The sequence below is a fragment of the Micromys minutus genome (assembly GCF_963924665.1).
Source record: "Micromys minutus genome assembly, chromosome: 21".
NCBI classification, from domain to species: domain Eukaryota; kingdom Metazoa; phylum Chordata; class Mammalia; order Rodentia; family Muridae; genus Micromys; species Micromys minutus.
In genome coordinates, this window is record NC_137956.1 from 28,700,501 (window position 1) to 28,717,749 (window position 17,249).

The 17,249-nt window shown below is 47.2% G+C and overlaps 1 protein-coding gene across 1 annotated transcript in view; it reads right to left on the reverse strand.

Moving 5' to 3' along the window:
• Nucleotides 1–17,249, reverse strand: part of SPSB4 (splA/ryanodine receptor domain and SOCS box containing 4) — a 70,444-nt gene that overhangs the window by 52,264 nt on the left and 931 nt on the right. The window lies entirely within an intron of this gene.

The window sequence follows — 17,249 nt, forward strand, 5'->3', positions numbered from 1 at the left end:
AGGGAATTATTTCCCTTGGCTACACCAGCGTTTTCCCTAGGTATATAAACATCATTGATAGCATTTATCCCAGTGAGCATCCCTTAATGTGAGATGACAGTTTCCCAGGAGGGGGAGGAACTGGCACCAGAAGGTCAGCCAGACTCCAGGGAGCTTGGGGTGCTTAGAGGGCCCTCAGTAGGGGGAAAGAGGTTGAGCTTGCCCCACTTGACTCCCACTGCTGGCAGAGGACAGGCGTGTGCCTTCCTCTTCCTTAGCCCGAGAGCCGCTTGGCTCAGAACAACTTCCCCAAGACAAACGAGGAGACAGGACGCTGGCATGCTCTGTTCTGCCAATCCATGACTTCCTGTTGGTGATGGCTAAATCTTGCCAACTTAAGAAGCACCTATGAGACCAATCCGGCTCACCTCTAGGTATATCTTCCAGGAAAGACAGGGAGAAAGCTCCCTACTGTAGGCACGTTCTCTCCCTCCCACCTCCAGACTTTTCTGGTCCACCATTACCATGATGTGAGCTACTATGCTGGGCCATATTTGTCATAATGATCAGAAATGTCTGCAATTGCAAGGAAAACAAATCCTTTTTTTTTCCCCTTCAGGTCATCTTGCTAGCATTTTGTCATAGGGCAAAAGGCCCAAACACGGGACCTGATACTGGGATGCAGTTGGTGCCGTGACTATACCTGAGCACAGGGTACAGAAGCCCGTGGGACTTATTTGTAGGAAGAATTCAGAAAAGCTCGGAGAAGCCAGCTAGAGAAAATCTAGGATGCTGCAAGCACTGCTGAATAGATGATTCTGAGGAGAGCACAGAAGACCAGGACACGCATAGGAATGCCAACAAACGGTCCAGGCAGAAGCAATGGCTCATGGGAATTGGACCAAGGTCATCCGTGTTAATTTCTGGAAAAGAAATTTTGTCTGTGTCCTGAGACTTCACAGAAGCTGAATTTAAAGAAAGAAAGAACTAATTTGAAGGAGGGCTTCTCAGGGCAGTCCAGTGTTCAGGCTGCGGCTAAGTTTGGATCTTTCAGCCATATTTACAGCGAGTTCTGGGAGCAAAATACACAGTGGGATGGTTCAAACACTTCGAGTTTGTCCATAAAAGAAAACTACCAGAGGCCACCTCCTGTGGCTAGGCAAGGATCAACCCACCCATAAAACCTTTGACCTTAAATTTGTCCTAAAAGAAATGCAGGGACAAAGATGGAGCAGAGACTGAGGGAATGGGCTAACAATAACCAGCCCAACTTGAAACCCATTCCTAATACTATTAATGACACTCTGTTATGCTTATAGACAGAAGCCTGGCATAACTGTCCTCTGAGAGGCTCCATCCAGCAGCTGACTGAAACAGATGCAGAATCCTAGAGCCAAACATTGGCCAGAGGTTGGGGACCCTTATGGAAGAGTTGGGGAGAAGGCTTGAAGGCCCCGAAGGGGATAAAACCTCACAGAAGACCAACAGTGTCAACTAACCAGGACCCCTGGGAGCTCCCAGAGACTGAGCCACCAACCAAAGAGTGAACATGGGTTGAACCAAAACCTGCAATGCATATGTACCAGAGAACTGCCTTGTCCTGCCTCAGTAAGAAAGAATGTGCCCAATCCTGTAGAGACCTGATTTGCCGGGGTTGGGGATATCCAGGGGGCACCACCTTCTCAAAGTTGAATGGCAGGGGAGATGGGGGGAGGGATTCTGTGGGGGAAACTGGGAGGGTAGGCAATGTTTGGTATGTAAATTAATTAATTAATTAATTTTTTAAAAAAGACACTTTGATGGTTAATATTGATTGTCAACTTGGCAAGACCTATACTTGCCTAGGAGATCAACCTCTGTTTTTGCTGGAGGGGGGAGTTCCTGGCCTGGCCTGGGGTAGGAAGACTCACTCTAAAATATGGGCAGTGTGGTTTCATGAGCTGGGGCCCTGGGCTGACTTAAAGAGTAGGTAAACTGAGTCAGCACTCATCTCTCACAGTGGCTGCACTGTGGCCACCTGCCTCACAGTCCTGCCTGGGCTCTCTTCACTGAGATGAACGGTATGAAGCTGAAACAAAGCTTTTCCTCCTTCAGTTGCTTTTGTCAGGGTTGCCACAGCAATGAGAAAGTAACAAATACAGACACAAGAAAAGTATGGCCTCTAAAGAGATTAGAGCAGTGGTTCTCAACCTTCCTAAGGCTCCGACCTTTTAATACAGTCCCTCATGCCGTGGTGACGCCCAACCATAAAATCATTCTCATTGCTACTTCATAACTGTAATTTTACTACCATTATGATTCATAATGCAAATATCTGATATGCAGGATATCAGATACGTGACCTCTGCGAAAGGTCATCCGGCCACCACAGGGGTCACGACCCACAAGGTGAGAGCCTCCATATTAGAGCTGTCATCGAAGAATAACAGCACAACGGGGGACATGCTTCAAGAGCTTCTCAGGAACTGACTCAAGAGGGTGAAGGTTTTCATTTATTTCAAAGACTCTGCCCCAAGGGGATAACTCCAGCATGCCCTACCTGCATCAGGTACCCAGGAAACATTCCCTGCTTTCAACCATTTCACCCATGGTCCAAGATGCTCTAGCTACTGCGTAAGGAGGTGGCAAATGCTAGCATTATCCATTATGCTGGTTTTGCTGGCATGCAGAATGCAAGAACTATTGGATCATGGAGGCTTAAACCTACATTACAAAGGAAGGCCTAGGTGGCTAGACAGCCTGTGACAGATGTGGCTTTCCTGCAGGCAAGGGATTCCTAGGAGAAGCCAAGTGATTCCTCCCAATGGGTGATGCATGAAACTGAAGGTGAAGTCAAAGATGGCGGGAAGGTGGACGTCCGCAGCAGGGGCAAGGTAATCTGCAAGCTATGAGGTCATAGGACTAAGGATGTTGGGCCTTTCAGGGCTGACCCCTTGTGCCCCGTGTTTCCCCCGAAGAGGTTTCAGTTTTGATTTGGTTCCTGTTCGTTCTATCCTCCCCCCCGCCACGCTGTCTGTTGAAGTGGGGGATGTTTAGTCTGTGTCATCTTATCTTCGAAGTATGTGTTTTTGATTTCGAGGAGGCTCATGGTTGAATGTGGGAATGGAAGTTCAGAGGATAATTTGGATTTGAACAATGAAGTTACTGTTGAGACTTTAAGGATACAGGAGACGGACTAAATGCACTTAAAGACATTACAAGAGAGAACTGAATCTTTTTGGGGCACCGGAGAAGAAATACAGCTTTCCATATTAATTGGTAAGAGGTGAAATTTTGATAGTTCATTTCTTTTTCAGGTCTGTGCGTAGGTACGGGTGCACATATGTGTGTAAGCCAGAGGTCAACCTTGACTATGTTCCTCAGATGCTGCCTGCCTTATTTTCTTTAATAAGGGACTGTCACTGACCTGGAACTTGATGATTAGGCCAAGCTAGCTGACCAGCGAATCCTAGGCATCCACTATCTGCTCTCACCTCCCCAGGGCTGGCATTAGAAGCACAACCCACGGTGCCTGGCTCTTTCACAGAGCGTCAGGGGATCAAGCTCAGGCCCGTATTTGTACTGCAAACACTTGGCCACCTGAGCCATCATCTCCCCAGCCCCATGATAATCCTGAGTGTCAACTTAATTGGATTGAGAAATGCCTGGGAGGATAGTCAGGCGTACATCTGGTGCTACGGCGGACATTCTCCGTGTGCCTCTGCCCATCTCCGGCACATCCTCTGCCACAGTGAACTGGATCTCTGAGACTGTGAGCCAAAACAAATCCCTCTCTCCTTTAGGTTGTTTTCTCAGACAGGAAAGTCTAGCAATGCACTGACAATAGCACATGCCAACCAAAGTCCAGAAAGCAAGGAAGGACCCCCCCACCCCCGCCCCATGACACGCAGCACTGAGACATTCCTTTTTGCCCTCCAGTGCCTAACTCCCATGTTCTCTGCTTTTTGTTGTCAAGACTGCTTCAGCTGGAAAGTTCTGGGTGATGTTTGATCTGAGAGAATATTAGATCACAAAAATCTCCCCGCACCAGACAGTTTAAAGGTGGCAGAATAGAGTTCTTATTTGAAAATCACCCAAAATCAAGAAGAAAGAAAACTAGAAATGTAAAACACCCTCTTCAGCAAAACTGGACACATTTGTAACCCAAACCACAGCTTATGGGGGAAGGCTGCCAAACACAGCCAGAGGCAGCCCAGAGCAGCAAAGATCAAAGCCAGTCCAAAAACACCTCGAGAAGGCACCTAGCAGGTCAGGGCTTGGGGAGAAAGCCTGCGGAGCAGCCCAGCAGCTGGGATTCCTGAGGGAAGAATCCAGTGGGGTTTAATCAAGGGCACTGGGCGGAGGCTATGCAGTTTAGTGTCAGGACCTGCCTTTGGCTTCTCAGGGAATGAGAAGCAGGGTCATAGGAAAGCAAAACCAGCCTTCTTCACAGGTAGCAGAGTGTCCAGGAGGCCAGGAAGAAGGTCGGCCGGCATGCAGCTGAGAGAGGCCTACAGCCACAGTTCTCTGTTGACTGAAAAGAAGCAACTGCTAAAAGAAATCACGGCCCGTGTGCTGGGAACCTTGGTTCTGTGAGTCACAGAGCAATCCCAAGCTCCTTTGAATAATTTCCAGGCTCCTTGAATAATTTCCAGCACTCCTTGCCCATCCTGTCAGCAAAATCCTGATCCAAGATGGCTCACTCACCTTGATCAGCAAGAAAGCATTACTGGATATAGTTAAGGTGCCGCTGGAAGGCTGAGGGGTGCGGCTCAGCTAGTCAGGTGCTTGTCCGCCTAGTCTGCAGACCTGAGTTTGATCCCAAGATGCTCGAGGTGGAAAGAGGGAACCAGTTCCCAAGTTGTTCTCTGACCTCATACTCACACCCCTCCCGTACCCCACAATCACCCTCCTCCCCCACAAACACAATATAAGTAAATGTTACTTAAAAATTTCAAGATGGTATCAGAGGAACAAAGGAGAAAAAAAGGGGGGGGGGGGAGCAAATCAAGAAAAGCTGCCATTTAAAACAGCTGCTGCGAAGCAGATAGAAACCCTGATGGAACTGGTAAACAATCTTTGCAGTTACTCATTTTAGAAGGCAGACAGTCTAAACAAAAGATTAAATTCACTCTACATAGTTATTCTAAAGATAACTTCCACAACTAACAATAAAACACAAACCTTCTAAACTGTCAGAAGGGAGGCAGCACAAAGTAAAACAGACCCTGTCCCTGAGGGCTTTGTTTTAAGAAGCGACTGAAAGCAAGAAAACATAAAGACCCAAGACAGACGGATAGTCAAACCAAGACCGAACTAGTAGCCATAACAATGTACTCATAAGCAAAGACTAGGAACAAGACAAAATCCCCAACACATGAGAGCCATCCCAAAGCAAAGTGAGACAGAGCCGGGTACAATGAGAGACAGACACACAGCCAAAGCTGTGTGTAAATCCACACCTAACACCTTTAGCATAAGTCCAGTAAAGTAGGTTTCAAAGCAGAAGTCTCAAATGAAGCAAAGGGGACTATGCTGCAATAATAAAAAACATGATCCACAGCTGAAGATCAAACACATCAGACGGAGCCCATCACCCAGAGCGTAAGCAAGAGGGGCTGCAGGACAGGTGATTGTAATTCTCAACTTCCAGCTCACTCGGGATCCGCCGACCCAGTAGAATACAGACAAGGAAGAGCAAAGTGTACGGAATTCATATGCTAGATCTAACTGATGTGTGTACCCGGGTCTGTGCCTCAACGGCAAAAATGCCGTTGTTCTTTCTAGTGTTCACGGTACCATCAAGAACCTTTCCTGCATATTAGGCTACAAATGGAGGCTCAGAGTGAATATAACACAGGACCTGGTAATGGGAGAGGAAGGGGCAAATCATTAAAGCAGACATTGCAAAATCTGACCACTGAGCAGTTTTCACATATACTTTAAACAATTCAGATTTTAAATCCATAGACAGATGCCTGATATCTAGAAAGTAACAAAAGTCCATCTATTAAATCTGTGGGCTGAGAGGAAACCATAGGTAATGTGTTGACATTGATAGTTTGTTTTTACACTCTAGATTTCATTCCCCTCCTGGTGTACCCTCCGACTGTTTCACATCCCATACCTCCTCACGCCCCCCTCCACGTCTCCATGAGGATGTCCCCACACACCCCACCTCTAAACTCCCTGGGGCCTCTAGGTTCTTGAGGGTAGGTGCATCTTCTCTGACTGAGTCCAGACCCAACAGTCCTCTGCTGTATATGTGTTGGGGCCCGTATCAGCTGGTGTAAGCTGCCTGGGTTGGTGATCCGACACTGACAATTTTTTTAAACATTTGCTCATTTGTTTTGGGGTGAAGGGCATGCATACCAAGGTGCACATGTAGAGATCAGAGGGCAACTTATGGGGATCAATTCTCTCCTTCTACCACATGGGTCCTGGGATTGAACTCAGGTCATCAGGCATGGTGGCATGTACCTCTGCCTCCTGGATGAGCCATCTTACTAGACCCCATACTGATAAACTTCTTGAAATGAAAATATATAAACAAATCATAATTAGGTAGAAAAACAGCAGAAAATTTAAGCACTGGTTGTTTTTTTTGTTTTTGTTTGTGAAGAGGGTGACTAGCTGTCACCAAACTAAAAGTAAGCCAATCACACATAACTAACCCAACTTAATCACATAACTAACCCACCTAAATCAATCATACTACCCTTTCTCGTAACTATTATTCCCTATTACACAAGCCTATCACAGTGGCTTCAATATGTGTAATGGTGTGGTACTTTCTCTGTGACACAGAAGCACATTCTAATCGGAAGGCTAACAGAGCAAATCCCAGTTGGGAGGTTGGGGGACTAGAAATACCCAACCAGCACTCCCTCCAACAGGTCATTAGCAACAAGAAAAGTTCAAGAGACCGTGACAGTTCAAAGGAAGCCAAGGAGGCAATAAAGACCACATAGAGCTTGGGTTCCCTGGATGAGATACTGGAACCACAACAACAACAAAAGACTGGAGGCAAAAACCATTTGAACAATATTGTAGCAGTACTGGATGGTTAATTGTTACAAATATGTAATGTTATTGTAAGAGTTAACTGTAGTGGAGGGGTATGTGTGTGGGGACAATGAATGGTCCTCTCCCCCACACTCACTTTCTCTCTCCTTCCTTCTCATGCTGGAGATTGAACCCATAAATAAGTGCAGAGTTAGTTTTTCTATACGCCTAAAATTATTCAAAATGTAAAGCTCATAATCAAATCTCCTGATGCTGCTTTTGCTATTGATTGTTGGATTGCTGGTTGGAGATATTCTGACTGGCAGATTAGATTTGCCCCAAGGAAGTTGACTCCCCTAATCATCAGGAAGCCATCTAAAGAGGTCTATGCTCCCTTTCCCTTGTAATCTTTCTTTCCTACTCAGTGTTGCGGGGAGGGTGGCTTGGAAGGGACTGGATGATAATAAAACCCAATAAGGTAGCCCAAATAGTATGCCAACAACACTGGATTACAAAAACTTAACAAAAAAAAAAAAAAAAAAACTTAACTCTGGTGGGAGTCTGGAAGGCCAGAATCTTGAGAGAAATGTGAACAATGGAGGCCTCACCTCACAATGTTTCAGGGCAGAACAAGAACCCTAATAGGATCTGGGTTAGAGGTCACATGTGTGATATTCTAGCAAAGAATATGGCTTCAGCCTGCTCTTGTCCTGAGAACTTGGGTGAGGCTGAACTGCAAAGTAACAAACTATCGTGTTTAACAGAGGAAATTTTGAGGAAAGGTAACATTTAGGTTATGGAGCCATTACTACCAACCAGTCTTACCCAGGTCTACAGTGAAAATTAGCAATACTAGGACAGAAAGATACTTCTTAAATGTGTAACATGGCAAGAAAGTAAATGTGTATGCTGGTTTGAATGAGAATGGCTCCCATAGGCCCATATATTGGAATGCTTTGCTTCCAGTTGGTGGAACTGTTTAGGAAGGATTAAGAAGTGTGGCCTTATTAAAGGAGGTTTGTCACTGGGGAAGAGCCTTGAGGTTTCAAAAGCCCATGCCATTCCCAGTCTCCCCCACCCTCTGCCTGCTGCTTGTTGCTCTGTTCCCTGACATAGTTAGCATGGACTCTAACCTAGAACCATGGACCCCCAAACTAAATACTTTGTTTTATAAGTTGCTTTGGTCATGGTGTTTGGTCACTGCAATAGAAAAGAAACTAAAACAATGAGTAAGTTTAAAGTTGTAAACCAAGAAGACACAGAGGGAGAGTCTCTAATTGTTTATGACTTCCCATTAGAGAGAAATCTCCTGTTCTATACTAGGAAAATAGGAAAGGTCCATGCAGATGAGATAAAACTCACCAAACACCCCAACTTTATTTGAAAGGAGAGAACCTGAACCAAGAAAGCATGTAAAGTGATTCCCTGATCCAAAACAACTTCCTAGAAAAGAAATTTCAGAACTAACAACAAAATATTATAGAGGCCAGTATAGCTGTGACCGAGGTAAGCAGGCTATATCTCAGGTTGAAAGTATTATTTTATTCCTAAGGTACTAGTTTTATAGGCATTAAAGATAATAAAAGCTTCCTCCATGGTTAGAGGGTAATTGAAACCAGACACTGCACGGCAAGGTCAGAGTTCCATAAAGAAGCCCCAAGAGGTCAGTGTTATGAAGCTCTGGAGGTTAAAAAAAAAAAAAAATTATGCTACAATGGAGAAACCAGGAGGCTAGAGATGTCAAAACTTAGGGACATATACTGAGGAAAGCTATATGTATAGAATAGCGCTAGCCTGAGAGAGACTGTATGTCTTGAAGGTGGAAGATCTGGAGGACTGGCCTACCTAAGCTCTTTGGAGTCCAGATGATTTTATCAGGAGTCCCAGGTGCTGGATATGGAGCTGCAGGATCTGGTGTTTTCCTTGTTCTTTCTCTGTTGTCTCTGCTTCCTGCCTGCTGATACAAAGTAACCGGCCCCTTTCCACTCTTACAGCCTATTCTTTCCCATCACCATACACAATATCCTCTTGAACTATAACCTTAAAGAAAGTCTTCCTCAGGTTTCTTCTTATCAAGTATTCTATCAGAGCACTGAAAAAAAAAGTACCCAATATACATTTTACAGAAAGCAATGAGGAAGAGAATGTACTGATAATAAAAGACTAAAGAGGCTGATGAAATCTAACAAACAAGAAGCCCAGTGACCTGTGTGTTACGCTGCTATGGGTCCAGGATACACCTGCGAGTCTATATAGACTGCTCAAGGGTGTAAGCTGGGAGGCAAGAGAGCTGCAACCTGGCATTTTTACCATTCATTAGGATACCCTCATGCTCCTATCATAGTGTCTAGGAAACAGAATTGGTGAGGGTGCTGTCTGAAGGATGCCAGAGCTAGTCCTGTCCTAAACTCTAAGGCTCTTCCACTTACAATCTCTCTTGTTTCTCCATCACTAACTTCAAATACCAGCACTAGGAAAGTCATTCTAGACGCAGCCACTATAGCAGAAAGAGGCCACTACAGCTGTGTCCAAGACAATCTCAAGCCGGCAGTGCCTATGAGGTACTAGACTTCAGGCATGACAGACGGATTAAGTGGGTCACAGACAGATTAAGTGGGTCACGGAAGTTTGCTGCATCACCCCAGAGGGCCACTGAAAGCAGGCAATGTGTAGCAGGATCAGAGTTCCCACAATGAGGCCCTAAGAAGCCACTGAATGAAGCCATGGAGGTAAAGCCTAAGAACGCAGCAAAAGACCCAGGATGTTGGAGATGCCAGTCAGCCTGCCAGCTTTCCCACGGGCTCTTGGAAGCAGACCACATGCCCCTTCGTTCAAAGGACACGGCTTCAGAGACACTGCATAAGGTGACCTAGTCACGTAACTAGTCAAATTGCAGACCTAGTATAGCTAGATGGGCAATCCTGGTGTCTCACATCTTCCTCCATGCTGTTTAGAACAGGCCCCCTCCAGGGCATTGTCACCACTCCGTGTGACTCCCCTCCCCCACACTACCTACTTTATCCATTTACACAGCATGACAACTTTGCAGGTGCTGTGATTTGGGGATTTCCTGGGGGTAGCTCCTGACCAGCTCTAGACTGTCTCTCACGCTGGCTCATCCTAGCAGTTTCCCTCCAAGTCTTCATTCCTATGAGAGGCAGGCAGGGCTCCTGAAGGGCATTCAGGATGTTTGGCATATGACAAGGTGGGATTATGAATAGACTGTCCCTTCGATGCTCCCCAGTGCAGGGTCTGTAAAGGCTCTAGTGCCGAGCCACTAAAAAGAAAACCAACATCAGTACTACAAGACACAAGCCAGGGGATTTTCGTTGGTCTGCTGGGTCCTAGTGAGGCCTTAGCTCCTGAGACTCAGCACTAAGGTACCATTGACTACCTGCTTGCCTTTCCTGCCTTCACAGTGGGAGGAGTGGTTATCAGTAGCATCTCATCAGCCATCTGGGGAAGGACATCTCTTTGAAGGAGGTGCATCTTTTGCCATTACTGTATCATTCTGTTATGGAGTGAATATCTGGGCTGAAGGCCCAGAACTCACAGTGTGGGGGGAGGGCATCTGGAGACAGGGTTCCTGGGTGGTGACTTCTTCCACCTCTTTCAGGAAACCTGCCCTGGTCCCCTGAATCTCTAGAGGCATACCCCCAATTTCAGTAGGTAGGCTGTTGAAAGGAGGCATCCAGCTCAGGCAGGCTCTCGGTGGGGTCTTTCAGAGAACAGAGCAAGGAAAGAACCAGAACTTTCGTGAGGCAGGGAGAACACAAATCACACTGCCCATGCCGTACTCCTGGCAGCCTGGCCGTTCCTCCGCTTCATTTATTCATTCAACAAACACTTAGGAAATGCCCAGTGTGTGCCAAGCAATATGTAGGTGAGAGCTAAGGACACAGCAATGACATTAAAAGCCTACCCCCTCCCTCTAACTAACATTTCTTCTCCCCTTTCTACTGCAGCATGTGGCACATGGCCAGGCACACACGGACGCACAACAGAATCTAACTTCCAGATGGGAATAAACCCAATAAGCAGCAGTCACACTGAAGCACACCAAAGAGTTCCGAATCCACTTCCCAAACCAAACTGCATGTTTAGGCCACGCTCCGACGGCGATGCTTAATGACATTATCCCGAAGCAGCCTCTTCATTCTGAGGCTTCAGTCATGACCGAGCGGGGCGGAAGCTCAGGTTGTTGATGGCCCTTCCAGGGACGACTCAGCAGGGCAAAGAAGCAGCGCGAAGCAGCCTCACCACAGTTTAAAAACGTCTCAGTGCTTTCTTTGCACATCTTTAACACACAGTCCACAGTCAAACAGTCTCTGAGGTCTGGCTGGCTGGGGTCAACAAGGGAGGGGGTCTGTCTGCCACAGGCCTGATGACTGTAGACATTTGGTGATGGCTGAGTGGCATGCTTTCCCTTCAGTGTGACCTCAGGGCTTAGCCTTGCTGGGGTCAGGGACCAGGGCAAGTTTCATACCTTTTTTTTTTTTTTTTTTTTTTTTTTTTAAAGCAAGCTGTAATGATGTCCCCCTAGGGATAAACAGCTACAGGAAAAGTATGAAATCCAATTACTCCCCTCTAGGGAAGTGCACCGTAGAGGGGTGAGAACTGGTGATAGCTGTGAATGGTGACAAGGACCTGCAAAAAGCAAGGGGGCTGACGCCAGTGAGTTTCCTTTAGGAGATGGTAAGGTACTTTTGTAAGAACACAAACCTGACCAGACCCTGCTCTCTGCCTGCACCCATCTAAGGTTTGGTATTTTGTCTGTTTGTTTGGTTGGTTTGGTTTTTCAAAACAGGGTTTTTTGGTGTAGCACTAGCTATCCTGGAAATCACTCCATAGACCAGGCTGGCCTCACACGCAGAGATCTGCTTACCTTTGCCTTCCAAGTGCTGGGGTCAAAAGCATGTGCCAGGTTCACTTCCAAGCCAAACTTGAACCTTTCCAGGTTGTTCAACAATTCTTCCCCAGCCCACTACCCTCAGTGAACCCCTCCTCTGTCTCCCCATGGGCCGCCACTGTCCCCCTGTCCCCTGCCTGTCCCTGCACACCTTCCCACATGTGCTACCTGTGTAGTTCCTCTCAGCTTGGCCATCAAACACCTCCCCTGCCTGGGGGCGGGGCCTGTGCTTGTCCTCCCCACAGAACCCATGACAAAGAGCCGGGCTGGGACACCTCCTGAACAGGATGGGCTTCCCTGGTTCACTTCCCAGGACCTCATCCACGAGGGTCTGGTATAGAGAAAATGGTGGGTGAGGATCTTAGGAACTGCAGTATGAATTCATGAGTAAAGTACCATGCTATCTGGCTCTTCCAGATAGCCACCTCAGGGCTACTGAGACCCGCCTGGCTGGTCTGGAAGCCAATGGACTGTTTATAAGCTTTTCTTGCTACAAACACCAAATTGGATGGGTCTTTTATTAAAAGATGATCACTCAAAATGAACCTACCAACAGTGAATAAGCCATGGAACCCCCAGGGCTTTAATCACAGATGTTCATTAGGTTTTCCCATAATGCACACAGGGAGCTCATGTGACAACTGGCTAGGTCGGCCTTTCTTGCCCAGCACTCATAAAAGCAGCCATCTGTCCAGCCCAGGTGGGGCTGCCTCCTGCTGGCCCCATCTTCCTAGAGCTCAATCAATGAGGCTTCCCCAGCCTAGCCTCCTCCTGGGGTTTCCATGGGAATCCTCCTCCCACACAGAGTCCAAGGCTCCTGGGATAAAAGCTCAGCTGTCAGCCAGCAAGAGCAGGAGCTGGGAGGGAGGAGGCTTGCTGGGTGGTAACCAGGCCTGCAAGCTCTCCAAGGTCATTTGAAAGAGACTTAGGACAGATCCAGGGGGGCAAGGAGCAGTCCTGGTCAATGGTGTGATTACCCCAGGTGTCGGTCGTTTCTTTGTAGGACAGCTGTCCTCTGTGAGGCCCAGCATTGGTTCAAGCTGAGACCAAACAATCTGAGGAGGGTACTGCCAGCGGAACCCTCTAAGAAAATGTCTATTAAAAGCACCCACTAGTTTGCATGTCCAATCTGTCTTTTATCTCCCAAAATGAGCGGAACTCACTGGATGTAACCACTTGTTTGAAAACAGGCTTCCTGAAAGAAATGTAGGACCATCCAAGCATCATGGTTAATCCAGAGGACTGCAATGGGGACTCACGAATACCTCTGGTAAACTTGCGGCATCTTTGTGGGTGTGGGTTGAATACTAGACTTGGAAAGAGAAAGGAAGATGCAGGCAGAGGGGGAAGGAGCCCACAAGGGAGGAGAGGTGCTCCATCCTTAGGACCCAACTGCCCCCTCACTTACAGACTATGACTCACAGGTGGGATGTCTTTATAGGGCCCGCGAACTGGACCAAGCTCACTCATTTCTGGAAAAAACAGAGATTTTGGTTCACCATAAACACAGCTCACCGGAACACAGCCCAGATGGATGCTGCCGGAGCCTCTGCATTTGGGAAGTAGAGTGTCTACACTAGCTTTCCTGACGGCACTGTTTCTACAACACAAGGAAACAACTTGGGCTCTGCCTCTTCCTCGCTGTGTATCTATCCTTTCTTAAAACTGGCCCTTCCAGCTCTCTGAGGATGTCTCCAGCCTGGCCTGCCCTTCCTCAACTAGCCTCTGGCCACTCTAGATGTTCCTTAAATGCCTTTGTAGTGTTTTCTTTCCATCCTAAGCTTCCCCCTGAGCACTTGTCTACTTTCTTGACACCGCTGCACATTGGGGTCCACTAGAACTTGAGAATCGTGTTCTTGGGCTGAGCTCGGCTTCTTCCATCTCCTATAATCCAGGTTCCTCTCTATCTATGACTCCTACTCAATAACTTATAATTCCTCCTGGTTTATACCTTAGCACGGTGGTTCTCAATCTGTAGGTCAAGACCCCTTTGGTGGGGGTCTCATGACCCTTTCACAGGGGGTCTCATATCAACAATCCTTCATATCAGATTGTGATTCGTAACAGTGGCAAAATTACAGTAATGAGGTAGCAACTCAACTTATTTTATGGTTGAAAGTCATCATAGCCCGAGACACTGTATTAAAGTTGTTAAAGCAGCATTAGGAAGGTTGAGAACCACTGCCTAAGAGGATTACTAAAGCAGTCTCCTAGTGAGGGCCTGTGATTCCTTCACCCACCCATCTTGCCACCAAAAGGCTAAATCCAAGTAAGTTGCCTGTCACGTGCTCATTCAAGCATGCACCCTTTGAGCTGACACCCAAGGGTGTCACAGTCAACCCCTCCTCGCAGTCTTTCTTCAACTACGATGGCAGATGCTCAAGTCACCCGCTGGCTTCCTATCCCTTGGGGCCTGCTCATCTTCAGTGCTTTCACTCCTCCGAGCCCCGCACGGCATCCTCCCTCCATCTCTCTGCCCAAGATGTCATCCTAAAAGTCTAGTCGCCTGCATCGAGTGCCATTCCTAGAAGGCTAGCCAGCGCCCAGCTAAACACCACCCATCTTCTAACAGTCCTGTGCACATTGCCCGTCTGCAGCAAGGTATCTGCTAGAGCCAGGCACTGCAATCCTAACACTCGGGAGGAAGGTCTGGAAGATTGAGTTTGGAATCAGCCTAGGCTACGCTGTGAGTTCTAGTCCAGCATGGGCTGCAAGGTGAGAGCCATCTCCCAAAAACAAAAGCAAACAAACAAACAAAAAAACCAAAAACAAAAACAAAATGCTTGTTGGACTGAATAATTTGTGTTTTTATCATCAGATTCCCCCTCCCACACACACACATAATTGAAGTATACATTTGAAGCGTGGATTAAGTTCCAAATTCAATGTGTGAAGCAAAAATCCTACGCAATCAACACCCCACAAAGTTTATGACAGCTCAGCTAGGGTCTTTCCCAAAGGATGAGCCAAACTGCTGCTTTCTGCGACTTCAGAACAGATGCCTGTATCTGAGCAGCAGCAGGAAAGAGAGCCAGTCCCCTCATGAAGGGACCAGGTTTTATTTAAATGCGCTGCTAGATTTTTAATTTTTTTCTTACTGATCTTTTTGCCAAGTGTGAATGATCATGTTCACACAAGTGCAGACATTAAGTACTGTTTTTTTTAAAAATGATTACCAGGAAAGACTTCTAATGGACCTAGCTAGGTCCCTCTAACCTCCTGATTTTCCACATCCAGTTTCTTGTTCTATCTAGGGAGCTCCTGGAGATCTTTTGTTACTGTGCCAACAGAGGAGGGCCTTTTCAGGAGCACCGATGTGTGGCAGTGAGCCAGCCGGCTGAGGAAAAAAATTAACAAACCGGGGCATGGGGTGTTGCACCCGGCCTTTCCCTCAAAGGCCAAAGACCTTGCCTCGGGCCTGAGCCTTAGCCAGATCCTGGGACATGCTTCTATGAAGGATGACAAGGTTCCAAGCCTACGAACAGCTGAGGGTGGGAGTAGGAATCAAGAAAGGAACAAGCCCTGGAGTGTTGGAACAAAACCAAGATCTTAGGCCAGGGTTTCAGGGGTGGGGAAGGGAGAAGTGGTGGAAAAGAAGGGGGTGCTGGTGGTAGCCAGGCCTACAGGGCATACCCAGCCTTTACTCCTAGTCTTGAGGAAGTTCTAGCTCGAAAGGAATTTGGTCTATTTTTTGAGGATAAACGCTTCTTGCTAGTGACTGGTTATTACTATTTGCTGAGCTGATGTCTGAAAAATTGAATCTTATGGCTTTAGCACACGTTTTTCTTATTGAGTGAGGTAAGGCACATGGGTTTCCATGTTATTTCGGTTTCACTCTCTCTGTGTGAACTGTCTGTAGTCTTTATCCTTTGGGGCTCTTCCTTGTTTTGATTCTTTACACATTTTAGACCGAGACTAGAGTTCAGGGGTGGAGTGCTTGTCTAGCATGTACAAAGCCCTGGGTTCTACTCGCAGCACACAGACACCCCAAATCTGTTCCAAACTGGAAGCTATGAAGGCAATTGCACTGAGTAGCATTTCTCTCCCAGGTCTACCATGTCTTTTGACTGCTTCTGGCAAGTTTGTTTTCCTTGCAGATTTTATGTCACTGAATGCATCCTTCTTTAAAATCGAGAAGAAATGAAAACGGAAGAGAGATTTGCGTGGCATGGCTGGTGATTCTAATTTTATTTGCAGCTTGCCAAAAGTGGCTTAAATTCTTTTTACTGCCCTTGCTGTGGAAATCTGAAACATGGAATCAGAGTGTGTGTCTAAAACACTGCAGCTGCCTGTGTAAAGGATGTCTACACCACACTTTTGACGGTTTGCTGTTGTACAAAGAGGGTTTATCAGCAGCCCTAAATCCATATTGTATGGTTTGGGAGCGCTAGTGGAGGGAGAGTTTGAGGGATCCTCCATCACCCCGAGCAATAGGAACTGCAGGCTTTAGTTGAAAGACAGAGGTGCCAAAATGAAGAAACAGACAGGAAGCCTCAAGGTTAGTCGCTTTCCGCGGGGCTCAGTAGGAAGAGTGAACTTTCCCCTTATCCGTGACCTCTCTTCTAGATAGGCTCAACAACTGTTTGGAGCAGATGAATGGAAAGAGATGTTCACACCCAAATCCTGGAGTTGGGGGAGGGCGAGGATCCAGGAGAAGGGGGAAGAAAGGGGGAGGGGAGGAGAGAGGGAAAGCATAGAGGACCAGTGGACCTTAGAAGAACCGCTCAAGGTCACACCGCGGGATGGAGCTGAAAACAGGGTTCGAATCCAAGCCGGGGACTGAAAGTTCTAGAGAGAACCACACAAATGTGCGCCCTCTTCTCTCTTCTTGACTCAGCAGCCCTGCCTTGGCCACGGGGCGGTGGGAATCACACTTCCTGGGTCTCTCCAGCCAGGGGGTTGGGGTCTCTTGTTTTTTTTTTTCCTGACTCAACACGAGTGGGCTTATTTGCTGCACTCTGGGCTTTGGCTTTCTCCCGGCTTCCCAGAGCCCCGAAAGCCACCTATTCTTTCCAAGTTTGTCTCACAGCCAGGCTGGGGACCGTCCGTGAGCAGCTCCCGGACCGGGCAATCAGTCTTCCCTGCTCCAGCGTCCGAGATGAACCTTAACCAGCGCCTGCTGAGTGCAAGGCGCTTCACTGCCACAGCTCCAAAAGCCACAGACGAGCAGACCCCCAGAAATTACTGTCCTCACCACACAGACGAGGCAGCTCTGGGAAATTGGATGATGTGCTTGAACTCACAAGGCTAATATTAACGCTAGTTAGTGTCTAAGTGCTTTCTGAATGCCAGGCGCAGATCTCTGCACCACCCCAGCAGATCGCTCCAGCACTCTAGTAAAAAGCACAATTATCATCCCCATCTTATGGATAAGAAA